This window comes from Eriocheir sinensis, chromosome 40, assembly GCF_024679095.1.
Source record: "Eriocheir sinensis breed Jianghai 21 chromosome 40, ASM2467909v1, whole genome shotgun sequence".
NCBI lineage: Eukaryota > Metazoa > Arthropoda > Malacostraca > Decapoda > Varunidae > Eriocheir > Eriocheir sinensis.
The window spans coordinates 3,127,047-3,142,653 of NC_066548.1; positions in this window are offsets into that span (position 1 = coordinate 3,127,047).

The following is a 15,607-nucleotide window of genomic DNA, read 5'->3' on the forward strand; positions in this document are numbered from 1 at the left end:
GTGATTGTGTGAGCGAGTAAATAAGTGAGTGTGTGTGTTTGTGAGTGCGTGAGTGAGTGAGTGCGCCCCGCTGATCAAAAATGCCCTTTAGCCATACACTCCCATGAAGGCATCAGAGCATGTAATTCAAGATCACGGAGAAGCTTGGAATCACAAAGGCATTAGAGCTGAAGCGTTGACGGGGAAAAGTGAACGTATCGGTGTTTTGTTTGGAGATGAAAGAACGTAGATGCTCGACTTTTTTTTTTAATTCTGTGCCACGCTTTTTGCTATTGTATTTTTATTGTTCCTATTATTGGTCTTCTTATTGATGGTATTATTATTATCATTACTCTTATTACTATTATTATTATTATTATTATTATTATTATTATTATTATTATTATTATTATTATTATATTTTTATTATAATTATTTTCTCTCTCCCTCTCTCTCGGGCGCGTGTTCGTCCGTTAAACCCAGCAATTTACAATCCATTATTAACAGTTTTGTATGCATAGAGATTACACTAAATGTTTAATCTCTGGGCAAGTGAATATTATTGTATTTTCCGAACCCTTTTTTAGATATGTGTATGTGTGCGTGTGTGTGTGTGGATGGGTCTGGGTGTCGGTGTGTATTTGTATATATGTATGTATTAAATTAAACACACACACACACACACACACACACACAGGCACACATAAATCCGGCAATAAAATGGTCGGTAAAAACTGTGACGTTCGCTTGCGCTGAACGGAAAATTGTTTTGTTTTGTTGACGCCGGGATGAACGTGGACTGCGAGTTTGAGGAGGAGCGGGAGGGTTTAGGCGTCAGCGGGGCGATGAAAAAAGAAAAACTCGTAATGAAGGAATATATTTAAATTGCCCTCTTTTCTGGCCACTCCTTCTGTTTGATTTAGCAAGAGCAGCATTTAGCAGGCTTTTTTTATGTTTTTCTTTGTTTATTTCCCTTGAGTTGTTTCCTTTACCGTAAAATTATTAAGTGTGACGACTTCTCTTCCTTCCTCCCTTCCTCCCACACTCACTCACTCTCCTCCTTCCTCCTTCCCTCCTTCCCTCTCTCTTCTCATGCACTCCAGCCCTCTCTCACTCACTCACTCATGCACTCACTCACTCACTCACTCACTGACTCAGTCACTCAGAATCTTTCCCTCAACGTATAATATCTAAAAAAAAATATATAAAAAAAACGCTCCAAAGTATACTAAAAGCTTAAAGAACAGCAACCAAAAGACGAGAGCAATTTGTTGAGCTTCTATAGTTTTAAAAATACAGATAAAAGCTTCCATTACAGGTGTGCAAGAATATTGTTAACTGATTTTCGAGAGCACTAAGGTAATTAACTGTTTGAAGAATCATTTTCAGTATGTTGGGAACAGATAGAAGCTTTTCATTTCAAGCGTGTAATATATAACAGAATACCGAGAAGTCTAAAGATAATTCAGAGCGAGAAGAAATCATTTAAATATGCAGTGAGTTACATTACAAAAACACAAGAGTACAATGGGATTAGGTGGTTGATGGAACTCTGTAATTAAATATGAAAGGACATTGCTCCCGGATTCATGATAACATCGAGAAATCACAGAGAGAAAGATAACGAGTAAGGGGAATAGGAAAAGGGTAACAGAACGAGGGAAACGGAGATAATTGGAGGAGAGCGAACATTAGAGAATGGAATAGTGAGTGTAAGGAGAAGAACAAGAGTGAGTGAACTTGATAATAGAACAACAAACTCCGGAAAACAATAGACAAGTTATGGAGCAGAAACACGAGATAATGAAGCTGAGAATTACAGGGCGTGACGGTAGTGAGTGTAGGCATAGGAAATGACTAAGAGTGATTGACTTAATATAAGAACAACAAACCCTAGAATGAATATACAAAAGGAGGGGAAGGAACACGCAAGACTGAAGCTGTGAAAGATAGAAAGCTTGACCCCAGTGAGTGTAAGGAAATGACCAAGAATGAGTGACTTAATAACAAAACAGACGGATACGGACACACGTGGGGGATAGAGGAATGGGTCGTGTGTACATATATCCCAGTAAATGGATAAGAGAACAAGAGAAACACGAGAGAGACGGGATACTTACCTTAGTGCTCTCGAAAATCTGTTAACAATATTCTTGCACACTTGAAATGGAAGCTTTTATCGAGTCAACTGTTGTAAGCGGCGGGACGCAAGAGAGACAATCCACCTTTTTTATCCCTCCATTGACTTGTCGCGAGCAAACAGCGGCACTAAGACCTGTGTATAAAGCATCAGCGGGGCAAACACTCACTCCTCAGGCCCGGGATTCACTCCAAAGCCGTTTTTTTGTGTGCGTGTTTGAGTTATTCACCTACAAAACAGACTCTCGCTGACCTGAAGCCTTTTCATTTAAACACTACAGCTGAAACACACACGCACACACGCACGCACACACACACACACACGCACAAGCACACGCACACACACAAAAAAAAATAATACGTAGCAGAAAATTTAATAACAGGCTGACGATAACAGTGGTAACAGGACGAATTCCACAGCAAATCCTTTCTTGTTTTTATTTACCTTGTTTTTTTTTTTATTTACTTCAGTCCTGCATGTTTTCGTTTTCCTGTGTTTGTTTGTTTGTTTGTTTCGCGATCATGCAGGCAGGCACAGAACGATGATTGCACGAGCGCGATCCGAAACAAAAACTAAAAATAACTCCATATGACAAAAAACAATAATGGGGACGATAACAATAACAATAAAAAAACAGTGATAAACAACAGCAACGTGAGCCTGTAGCAATGACCAAATCTCTGCCGCAATCTTTAAAACCTGTAGATATCAGACCTAAAAGCAGACAGGTAGAAGAGGGAAAGAAAAAGGGAAATGCTGTCAATGCGTTCATATACCGTGTTGACAGGGAGGGAGGGAGAGAGGGAGGGGTAGCGGTGAGTGGGTGAGTGAGTGAGTGAGTGAGTGGGTGAGTAAAAGGCGGAAACTGGCAGAATATGGGTTAGGTATAGCGGACAGATAGATAGATAGATAGATTGAGAGAGAGAGAGAGAGAGAGAGAGAGAGAGAGAGAGAGAGAGAGAGAGAGAGAGAGAGAGAGAGAGAGAGAGAGAGTTAATCCGTCACACGTGAACCCACTGTTGACGGGGAGCCGTACCCGGAACCGGAACTGGACTGGAAGTGAACCGTGATACGTGTGTGTGTGTGTGTGTGTGTGTGTGTGTGTGTGTGGGTGCGTAGACATTCACTTCCTAACACGTAATTAAGGGATTTTTACGCATCACTAGATAGATGAATAGATGTAGATAAATAAATATAAATGCAATAATAGATACATACACACAAATATAAACGTAATGATAGATTGAGTAAACATTTATGATCCTCTCCTGGGTGCTAATTGGCGTCACCTGAACAATAGCTCTGAGTCGCGGAGGCAAGTCGAGTGTTTGTCCTGGCTGCAGCAGTGTCCCTACCCGCAATGTTTTAGGGCCCCAGGTGCTTCGTGCCGGCTTGTTTGCTCTGTGCCGCGCCTCCTTGCTGTACGGCTTTTTTCTTTATGTGGCAATTCTATTTTAGTCGACACACACCTTCAAGCTTGTTAGCAGGACGTATAGTAGGCGTGTGTGGGTGTGGAGGGGGGGTATGTGTGTGTGTGTGTGTGTGTGTGTGTGTGTGTGTGTTTCCCCTTTTTCCCCTTTTGTTTATCTATTTTCTCCACCAAAACATTTAACACTCAAGCGTCGTGTTTATGCTTTCTTCCTTTCTCTCGTGGTGTTTTTTTTTATATGTTTTTCGTGGGTCGCCAGGAGTGTCACGCTCGACAAGAGGAACGCTCTCTCTCTCTTTCTCCTTTCTCTCTCTCTCTCTCTCTCTCTCATTTTTTTCGTTCTTACTCTCTTTCCTGAAAACTTCTGGGTAGGGGTTCCTTACAAACGTCCTTCGATACAGATCTATTGCCAGCCCGGTTGGCGTTTTAACATGCAAGGCTGCGTAAGAAAGTAGAAAAAAACTATTCCTTTTTATCTATACAAATGTTCCCCGATAGACCTAAGTCGGCCCAGTTATCGGTCGGCATTTGTCAGGAGGCGATGGTGCACGGCGGAACACGATCAGGCTTATTGGCCCCCTGAGGCACACACCGACGCAAGGCTAGAGGGCCACGGGTTCGACTCCTAACGTGATGTTCTCAAGTCTGAACCGGTACTGCAAACTTCTCTTATGATCCAATTTTTGTGTTCAGCATTCTCTCAGGACTCCCTTTGAAGCCTTTTGGCAGTCCTAGGAGCTGTGTGCCTCCCGCTATCTGGTATTGAGTTGAGGACCAATGAGACAGATGAGGACTTATAGACATCGCGATTCTTGATCATATCTATTGAGAAGATGCGAGGAGTATTTGAAGATGCTTGCTTTAAAATCCTGCTTGCATGTTTAGGAGTACATAGTCATTGTTGAGTGTGCGTGTGTGTGTGTGTGTGTGTGTGTGTGTGTGTGTGTGTGTGTGTGTGTGTGTGTGTGTGTTTGTTTTTAGGCTTAGTTCTACATAGTTAGTGAAGGATGACAGAGACAAGGATCAAAACAAATGTCCTTCTCTCGCTCTCTCTCTCTCTTCTCTCTCTCTCTCTCTCTCTCTCTCTCTCTCTCTCTCTCTCTCTCTCTCTCTCTCTCTCTCTCTCTCTCTCTCTCTCTCTCTCTCTCTCTCTCTCTCTCTCTCTCTCTCTCTCTCTCTCTCTCTCTCTCTCTCTCTCTCTCTCTCTCTCTCTCTCTCGTGCGTGTGCGTGTGTGCGTGTGTGTGTGTGTGCGTGTGTTCATGAGCGGCTCACCTTCTCCGGCTCGCCTGCTTACCTTCAATACTTAATTAAAATATCGTCCCTTCTTTGATGAACCAACTGCCTTTCCTGAATTTTTTATATCCATGTTTTTTTTCTTTAAGTCAGAACACCGTTGCCAGATTGTCGTACTCAGAGCATAGTATTTACCTGTTTCTGACGCCTAACTATTGCCAAGAAACCTCAGAATCTAACTCTTTTAACGATAACTGTAAATGAGTCTCGTTATTGGAGCCCAGAATACAGTTTAGGGGTAGGAAGTCGGGAAATATAATCGGCTGAGTACGACAATCTGGCAACGTTGTATCAGAAGCTCTTCCGGTGCGGCTTCTCTTCCTTATTGAAATCCTGGAAGCTTGGTTGGCTCAGTGCTTCCATCGCGACCGAGAGCTTACGAGGTCATTTCCAGTTCACGGCGGCTTCTCGCATTTAAATTTCGTTGTGCGCTTCCTTGTAACCCCGGTAGAGCTATATGGGCTTGTGTATCTAGCTTGAGGGATTATTACAGAGAAGCCGTGTCCCACCTCTTCTTGCGCCCAACGTTCCCCACTGTCTGTTTTTCCTTCAGTGTGGCTCGTCCTGTCCCGTCTTTTTCTCCCCCTGTTAAGCGCCTCGTTCACCTTCCCATGACTCAATCTATCCTATCCGCCCTTCCCTCTCTCCCCTGTAACTTGCCTTCTCACGTCGTTTTCTTCCCAATAACTTCTAACCGGTGACGCGAATTGAATATAAACACACCTTTCACCTTTTCTATCCCTCACTCTACCCGTTTATTTATCTACCGTTCTATCCTCTCTTTCCTTCCCCTTTCTCCCTTGTAATTTTTCTTTTTTCTGCAGTTTTCGTCACAGTAATTTCTTTTCATTAACGCGAACCGAATGGAAACACACCTTCTCTCGTTTCTATCCCTTTTTCCATCCTATCTATCTGTCTATCCTCTCTTTCCCTTCCTCTCTCATCTGTGTAACTCGTTTTTTTTTCCGTTGTTTTCTTCTCGGTAACTTTTCCGGCAACACGAATGGAATGAAAACGCACCTTCCACCTTTCCTGTGACTCATTCCATCTTTCTATCTATCTAGCTATCCTCCCTCTCCTTCCCTCTCTCCCCTGAAACTCGTCTTTTTGTCTCGTTCTCTTCCCTGTAATTCCTTTCCGTTAACAAGATCCAAACACACACACACACCTTCCACCTTCCCATCCCTCATTCCATCCATCTGTCTATTTACCCTTCCTTCCTTCCTTCCTTACTTACTTACTTCATTCCATCTTTCTATCCATCTAGCTAACTAACCATTCCTCCTTCCCTCTATCCTTTCAACCTCTCATTCCATCCATCCATATATCCTTCCGTCTTACCTTCTCACTCTCCCTCGGCAGCCCAGCATTCCTTCCTAATAAATCATACATACTTCATTCCACTATCTATCCACCTATCTCACTAACCATTCCTCCTTCCCTCCATCCTTTCCACCTCTCATTTTATCCATCCTTCCTTCCTTCCTCTCTTCCCTCGCTCCCTCCCTCGGCAGCCACGCATTGTCCATGATACCTGATCGAGGCAATTGGTGTGCGGGGATGCTGCGTGGGGTTTTGAGGGGGCGGCGATGCTTTTGTTTCCTGGCCGGCACTTCTGTTCTTTCATCCCTTCCCGCAATCCTCCTCAGCCATCACCACCACCACCACCACCACCAGCACCATCTCCTCCTCTCTCCCTCTCACCCTCCCTCTCTTCTCTTCTCCTGCCAACAGTCTACCTCCTGCCAGGGTATTAAGCTTCCTTTTATACGAGGTCTTTCTCTCGTTCTTTGTATGTGTAGAGTAGCAGTAAGCCTTTCCCTCTTGATTATGTGTGTTGAGGCAGCCAGGGAGGGTGGAGAGGAGGGGGGGAGAGGGAGGCAAGCGGGAAGGGAGGGAGGGTTGATGGTAGAGAGGGGAGAGGAGAGGAGAGAGATGAAAGAAGGAGGAAGTGTTAAAAGAAGGGAGGGAGAGTTGGTGGTGAGGAAGGGAGAGATGGAGGGCTGATGCTGCGGATGGGAAGGGAGGAAAGAGATGAAGAGAGGAAGAGTTTTAATAGGAGGAAGGAATGGAGAGAAGGAATGGTGCAAAGATGATGAGGGGAAGAGTGAGGAAAGAAGGAATGGAGGGAAGGAATACTGTAGATGAAGATGAGAGAGATAATGAGTGAGAGTGAAAGAGGAAGAAGGAATGGAGAAAAGGAATAGCGAATAGAGAAAGATGATGAGAGAGTGACTGAGAGTGAGTATGAGGGAAGAAGGAATGGAAGGAAGGAATTGTGTAGATAACGATAAAAAGAGAGAATGAGAGTGAGCGTGAGGGAAGAAGGAATGGAGAAAAGGAACAGCGAATAGAGAAAGACGATGAGAGAGTTAGTTAGAGTGAGTATAAGGGAACAAGGCATGGATGACGAGAAAGAAAGAGGATGAGAGAGAGAGAAAGGGAGAACTAAAATCATATATAACGTAAACACTCACTGGCGACCCGCGGCACAAAAGCGATAAGTGTGACGCGAGAAAACAGGGATAATGACGTGAAAAAATCGACTTTATTGGCAGGAGCTGTTGGGGCAGGAAATTAAGTCTTGGCTGCGGGGGAGAGAAAAAGAAGAAGAGATGACACGTGCCACGGTGAAGCGAGAGGCCGCGTACTGATACAATCGAGGAAAATAATAATGAATTGATGAAGATGATGGTGAAGTTGGTGGCATAAATCAAGATGCGCGTGGCCTCAGTGCTCCTCTCCGTCTCTCATCTCTCTGTGATCATCTCTGACTGTTGGGAGTTAGAGGGGAGTTTACAGCGTAATTAACATGCCAAGCTGGGAAGTAAAGCAACAACCTGAGTACAGATGAAGCCAAGGAGTGAAATTGTTGAAATACCTTCGTGATTCCTCATGTTCTGTTATTGTAATTCTGTCATTGTAATTAAGGCAAGTGAAGTTCAGCGTTGTAATCCAAGTGCATCAAGTTCTAATGTCAAAAATGATTTAGTGGGAATAGTAAAAGTGGAACGTTTAATGATTGAACAGAGACAATTCTTACACTATAATTTAAAAGAGGACACAGACTTCATATCTTCATTCGAATTTCCTTTCCCTACTTCAAAGTAAGGACTTACCGGAAATAATGAGGATAAAAAAGATAATTTAACCTGGTAGCTTCAGGCATCAAGAGAAAAAATCATCACTCACGCAAACCATTTCATAATATATATCAACGCATTTGTGATCAGTTTATGCATCATCTATTTTGGGGGGTTTATATCATGGCAAGATTATGTCCCGTCGCTGGTACACGGTAAAGCCACAAATTTGGCCCGTCGCTGCTACCGGGTTAACCACGAGAGAGAGACAACAGAGTGACGAGGAAAAAGAGCGAAGTAAGGAAGTAGAGGAAAAAAGACGAGACTGATTTTATAGTAGAATAAAATAAAGAGAACGAAAGATGAGACATAGGAAGGTCCACTTACTTTATTTATGATAGGACAAAAGAAAGAGTGAAAGAAAGAGGCAGAGGAAGGTAGACAGACTTTAGTATATGACAGAACAAAAGTAAGAGAGTGAAAGAAGGTAGCGGAAGATAGGCAGACTTAAAGTATGGCAGAGCAAACGTCACAGAGCAAATGAGGGAGGCAGAGGAGGCTACACAGACTTTATATATGGAACAAAAGTGAGGGAAAGAAGGAAGGAGAGAAGGATAGCGAAAGGATGGCGGCAGAGGATGGATGCTAGACACACTTTATGTATGATGGAACAAGACTGAAGGAAAGAAGGAAGGAGAGAAGGATAGCGAAAGGAAGGCGGAAGAGAATGAATGCTGACAGACTTGATTTATGGTGGAATAAGGCGAGTAACAAGATTAGGGAGCGGGTGAGAAACGGAGTGAAGGTTAAGTTTTTCCGTGAGCAGGATAAATAACAACCCGGATAGATGGAGACGCGAGGGGGTGAAAAACAGAAACAGGTTAAGTTGATAGACTAAAACCCTGTACATATCCATCTCAGAACAGGACGAAAACCAGAATAGGAACGTAGTAAGGGGGGTTAGGGTTGAACTGAGGAAGGAAGGAAGGTAAGGAGTGGCGGAGGGAAAGTGCTGTTATCCGGCGAGCAAGACTAATGACAAAGAGATGAAAGAGACAAAGAGATAAAAGAAGCCAGAGTCATTTAATTGCCCTGTTGACGGGAGGGAGGAGAGTGAGTGAGTGAGTGAAAAACCGTAAACAGCAGGAAGGGAGGGAGGGAGAAGGCAGTAAGGAAGGAAGAAAGGAGATAAGTGATGGGGTGGAAGATTTTGTTTGATGTTAATGAAGTAGAAAAGAAGAAAAGAAGACAAAGGAAGGAAAATTGAAAGCAGGGAGGGAGAGGAAAGGAAGAAAAAAAGGAGATAAATGATAAGATGTAAGATTTTGTTTGACTTTAATGAACTAGAAAATAAGTAAAAGAAAAGAAAGGAAGGAAGATTGAAAGCAGAAAAGGAAGGGCGGAAGGAAGGAAGAAAGGAAATTAATGATGGGATGAAAGGTGTTGTTTGATATTAATGAACTAGAAAAGAAGTAAAAGAAGAGAAATGAAGGAAAATTGAAAGTAGAAAGAGAGGGATAAGAAAAGAAGGAGATAAACGATAGGTGGAAGGCGTTGTTTGTTTGTTTTTAATGAACCAGACGAAAATCATTGAAGAAACAAAGAAAGGAAAATAGGAAGCAGAAAGAGAGGGAGAAGAAAGGAAAGAAAGAAAGAAAAAAGAGAGAGAGAGAGAGAGAGAGAGAGAGAGAGAGAGAGAGAGAGAGAGAGAGAGAGAGAGAGAGAGAGAGAGAGAGAGAGAGAGAGAGAGAGAGAGAGAGAGAGAGAGAGAGAGAGAGAGAGAGAGAGAGAGAGAGAGAGAGAGAGAAGGAAATAAAAATGGGTGTTTTTTTATGAACCAGACGAAGATTAGTGAAGAGACGAAGAAACAAAGGAAGAAAAACAGAGTAGAAAGAGAGGGAGATAAAAAAAAAAGCGGGGAGAGAGAGAGAGAGAGAGAGAGAGAGAGAGAGAGAGAGAGAGAGAGAGAGAGAGAGAGAGAGAGAGAGAGAGAGAGAGAGAGAGAGAGAGAGAGAGAGAGAGAGAGAGAGAGAGAGAGAGAGAGAGAGAGAGAGAGAGAGAGAGAGAGAGAGAGAGAGAGAGAGAGAGAGAGAGGAATGAAAAATTGATATATGAAACTGTTAATACTTTAGTGAACAAGACAGGGAACAGGAAAGGAAACAAAGAAATGACTGAAGGAAAGGTCAATCATCTACGTAGGAAGAACTAGAAAGACTGAATAAAAATGGGGAACAGGAGGGAGGGAAAGAAAACTATAGAGGAAAAGTTTTTAAGCGTGAACAAGGAGAAGAAAGGAGAAACAGAGGAACAAAGGGTGGAAGGGTATCTACGTAGGAAAGACGAGAGTTAGTGGACTGGATATTGGAAACAGGAAGGATTGTAGGAAGGAAGGAAAAGAAAAGTAGCTGGAAGGTGTTGTTTTCCAGTGAACAAAAAAGAAGGAAGAAAGGAAGGAAAGGAAAAAAAGTATATTGAAGTTGATTTCCTGTGAATGAAGCGAATAAAAATAGGAAAAAAATAGGAAAATAGAGCTCGAGTGGTTGTTCTGCACAGGGGATAAAAAATAATGAATAATGGAAGGCAGGAGGGAGAAAGGAAGAAGAGGAAAGATAAATGGAAGGCGGAAGAACGAGAGTCAGTGAAATAAAAATGAGAAACAGGAAGAAAGGAAGGAAAGGAAAAAATATGTATATGGACAGTGTTATATTCCAGTGAACAAGGCAAATATAACAAGAAAAAGGAAAAGGAAGATAAAAATCGAATGTTTATTCTGTAGACGAAACAAGAAATAGTGAATAGATAATGGAAGGCTAGAGGAAAGGGAGGAGGAAGGAGAGGAAGAGGAGGAAAGACAAATGGAGATGATAGGAACGAGAGAAGGTTAACTTTAAACTGGGAAACAGAAAGAAAGAAAAGGAAATAAAAAAAATAGATGGGGGGCGTTATAATCCACTGAACACGTCGAAAAATAAAAACAAAATAGTGGAAAAAAATAAGAAAATAAAAATCGAAAGTTGTTCAATGGACGTGACAAGAAATAGTGGATGAATAATGGGAGAGAGGAAGGGAAGAGAGGAAGGAGAGGAGAGACAAATGAAGGTCGTTGTTGTTTCTCAGCGAACTGGAGGAAGAGGAATAAAGAAATGTATTGCGTCATCACAGGAGGCGGCGGCGGAGAAGAAATCATTCGTAGATCCCTGTTATATTTTTGTTTGTTTATAATTATTCGAAGGGAGGAGAGGGGAGGGGAATAGGGCCGTGTTCTTTGTTTTTTTGTCTCGTCTGTCGTTTTCGTGGCTGATTTTCCTGGTTTTATGGAAAGAGTAGGACCATACTATAGGCGTTTGTTAGGAGAGGGGAGGGAAGGGGAAGGGAGAAGGACTGGTTTTGTTATGTGTGGGTGTGTGAGAATGTGTTTGTATGTGTGTGTGTGTGTGTGTGTGTGTGTGTGTGTGTGTGTGTGTGTGTGTGTGTGTGTGTGTGTGTGTGTGTGTGTGTGTGTTAATTTCCACAAAACACACATACAGATAGACAGATATTGAAATAGTTGGATAGATTTACTGAGGAGGCCTTACTACTCAAATACACACACACACACACACACACACACACACACACACACACACACACACACACACACACACACACACACACACACTCACACTACCCTCCTACCCCATCCCATCCCGAGGTCACTCTCTCCTCTTAGTGACGCAACACTCTGAAGATGCCACTCTGCGTCACAACACAACAAGGTCAACACGAACTGATATTTTTTTTTGTCTCCTCAGCTCCATGATAATCAGCCTCCCTGTACCTCGCTGCGCCGCTAAAACACCCACGTAACCTTTCCTTAAAATGGTTCAGTGGGCACTTTTTTTTTTCTCCCTCTCTCCCTCTCTTCCTTCTCTCCACCTGTCTCTCAATTCCTCTCTCCACCCCTCTCTCTCCACCTCTCTTCACGCTTCTCCACTCCTCTCTCCGTACCTCTCTCTATCTCTTTCTCCACCCCTCTCTCCACCCCTCCCTTCATCCCTCTCCTCACCCTACTCTCCATGCTTTATACCTCCATGCTACGCTCCGTCTCACTCCTCACTCTCTCTTTTTCTCTGTTCTTCCTGGAGGACTTCTAATAAAGGGTAACGGGCCTCATAAACAGAGGGCAGAGGTAAAAAAGAATCAACGGGTAGGTTAAAAGGTTGATTCTTACCGACGGCCCAGCGGTGACGTAATTATGAGGAGAGGACACCTGCTAATGGACGGGACTGATACCAATTGGAGGAAGGAGAAAAAGTGGTGGAAAAAGAAGTCTAAGTTAGCATATACGGTTAGGTCCACGGCTTTGTGATGATGTAAGTATAAGGAAAGGAATCTGTAAAATGCGTTGTTTTGATTTGTGTTACCATATATAGATAAAAAAAGGACAGTTAATCTTCAGCCCATACTGTCATAGATTTTTTGTTACTATAAAAGTTTTGTCACCATAGATATATAGATAGATTGATAGATAGATAGATAAACAGAAAGATAGATAGATGGATAGATGGGTGAATGGATGGGCAGAGAGAGAGAGAGAGAGAGAGAGAGAGAGAGAGAGAGAGAGAGAGAGAGAGAGAGAGAGAGAGAGAGAGAGAGAGAGAGAGAGAGAGAGAGAGAGAGAGAGAGAGAGAGAGAGAGAGAGAGAGAGAGAGAGAGAGAGAGAGAATCAGATAGAGTTCTGTGTTACCATTTATGGACAATATGAGATAGTTTTACATTACCATTAATGGAAAACGTTTTTTTGTTTTTTTGTTTGAATATGAATAAGTAAAACGTTCCGGGTGGCTTCACTTGATCTGGATGCAGCCTCTCCTTACCTGTCCGACGCATCTACCTGTCCGCACCTGCTTTGCCCTTTGATCGGATTCGGAGACGGTGTTGCGCCTCGACCTGTTCATTAGCGCTGCCCTTTTTAGTCTTTTTTTTTTTGCCTCGCGCTCTCACTCTCACTCTCTGTCGCTCTGTCTCCACGTGTGTCTGTTTGTCTGTCAGCCCATCCGTCACTGTCACACTTTTTTATTGGGTATTTTTCCTTGTCTGCCTCCACGTTTTTGTTTTGTTTTTAATACAATATGGCCTATGATCCTTTGTGTAGTTCTTTGTTTCCTTGTTTATCTATTTGTTTATATGTGTATTTGTTAGTGTGTGTGTTTGTGTCTCTCTGGAAGCTGAAAGTGAATGGATATGCATGTCTTTTTTTTGTGTGCATGTATGAAGTTATGTCTGTATTTATTTTTTTACAGCAGAGGGGACAGTGCAAGGGCGTAAAAAACAACAACCAATAATGAAAAAAAGCCCGCTACTCACTGCTCCTAAAATGTATGTATGAAAGAATTAATGTAGGTATGGAAATGAATTAATCTATATATTTTTTTCCCTTTGATGCCCTTTAATGTATCTCAACAACAATAATAATAATAATAATAATAATAATAATAATAATAATAATAATAATAATAATAATAATAATAATAATAATGAATGTATGTATGAACGGGTACCTCCATGCGCGTGTATCTTTTTTTTTTTCTTTTCGTTCGGTAAAGATCAGAGGGCAGCAGAAACCAGTATTAAACGTGCGTCTGTCCGCCTTTGTTGTATAATCCGGGCAGTCGACGCCAGAGGGGAAAAAAATATTAAAACTATGCCACTGTTCGGCGTTGGGTGGGAGGGAACGAACACACACACACACACACACAGGAAGAGGGTCAAACTAACACCAGGATCATAAAACTACCCCTGGAAATGCTCAAAACCCTTACGAAAACCTTGTCAAATACGATATAATACACACACACACACACACACACACACACACACACACACACACACACACACACGCTCTGGTTGGCGTTCGACGTTGAAGTGGCTTTTTCGCGTCAGTCGTTCCTCCATTTTGAGAAAGTGTTTTGTGATGTGATTGTGTCCACGGCGGAGGCAAAAAAAAAGTGAGGAAGGATAAGCTCAAGACCCCCCTCCCCTCCCCCCACCCCCCCCGACCCCCTTACCTGTCTGTCTGTCATTACCGTGAGAGAGAGAGAGAGAGAGAGAGAGAGAGATTTTTACCTAATTCTTACTTATTGTTTATAAAGCCACCTTTTGTCATCTGAGCTTATTTGCCTTCCCACAGCTTCACACACACACACACACACACACACACACACACACACACACACACACACACACACACACACACACACACACACACACACACACACACACACACACACACACACACACACACACACACACACACACACACACACACACACACACACCTGCCGTGGTATTGAACCCTGCAGGTGTGTCTTGGTGTAGTGACGTCAGGAGAGGGGCGGAGGGAGCCGTCTTGTGGTGGTGGTGGTGGTGGTGATGGTGGTGGTGGTGGTGAGGCTGCTCCTGTTTCCCTTCCTTCCCCACTGCCCCTGCTCCTCCCTCCTCCCCCTCCCCTTCCCCCCAACCACCTGCTGACGCTGCTCTCTGCTTTTCTCTTTTTTTCTCTACCTCTTCTTTTTCCTTTGCCTCATACTCCTCCTTATCTTATTAGCCTTTTCTTCTCTCCTCTCTATCCCTCTTTTTCCTTTCTTTATCCTTAGACTTTATCCTTATACCTCTTTTCATTTATTCATTTTATTATACTTCATTTTCTTCCTTGTTCTCTTCTTCCCCTGCTTTACTTTCCTTTTCCTCCTCTTCTACTTTACTTTTAACTCGTCTTCCTAAATTTTCCTCTACCGTTTTTATTATTTTTCTCATCTCTTTACTCTCCTATTTTTTCTGTTACTTTTCTTCCCATCCTTCCTCTCCTTCTTTAATTTTCTTCCTCTTCTACTTTGCTTTTAACTCCTCTTAGTTTCCCCTATTTTCCTCTACCCCTCTTTCCATTTTTCTTCTCTCTTTACTCTCCTGCCTCTCTAACTTTTCCTCCCACCTTTCCTCCTCCTCCTTCCTTTTTCTCCTCTTTTCCTTCCTACAGCTGCCCCCGTCGTTCCTCTCTCTCCTCTCCTTCCTCTTCCTCCTCCTCGTCCTTCCCTCCCTTTCTTCTGCAGCTGGTAATCTCCGTCGCAGTGTGGGAGGTAGCGAGATAACATTGGCGTGTCTCTCGCCAGAAACTTTTCAATTTCCTTCAATTGTTTGTGGGTTTGCCCCGAAGCCCGAGGGGTGGGAGAGTGTCGAAGGGAGGTGGAAGGTGTTCGAGGGTCCAGAAGGGTGACGCCAAACCAGCCTGGGTCCATTCTCTTAAACGTTTCGACACCTTAATAGTACATCTGTTTAAGAACGAAAAGAGGGGTAGAGGAAAATTGTGGAAAACAAGAGGAGTTAAAAACAAAGTAGGAGATGAAGAAAATTAAAGAGGGAGAGGAACGGTGGGAAGAAAAGTAACAGAAAAAAAAGTAGGAGATCAAAGAGAGGAGAAAATTAATGAGAAAGGTCGAGGAAAATTTTGAAAGATGAGTTAAAGTTAGAAGTTAGTAAAGATTTTCATGGCTGTAACCGTTGATATGCAAGGCTTCTGTGCCATGAACGGAAAAACGCCTGTGAGAACGTGTCTTATTTTACTCATGGATTTAAAATGATAGTAACAAGAGCCTTAAGCGTTTGAGAATACGAGTCCAGGGTTCATATTCTTAAGCATTTCGACT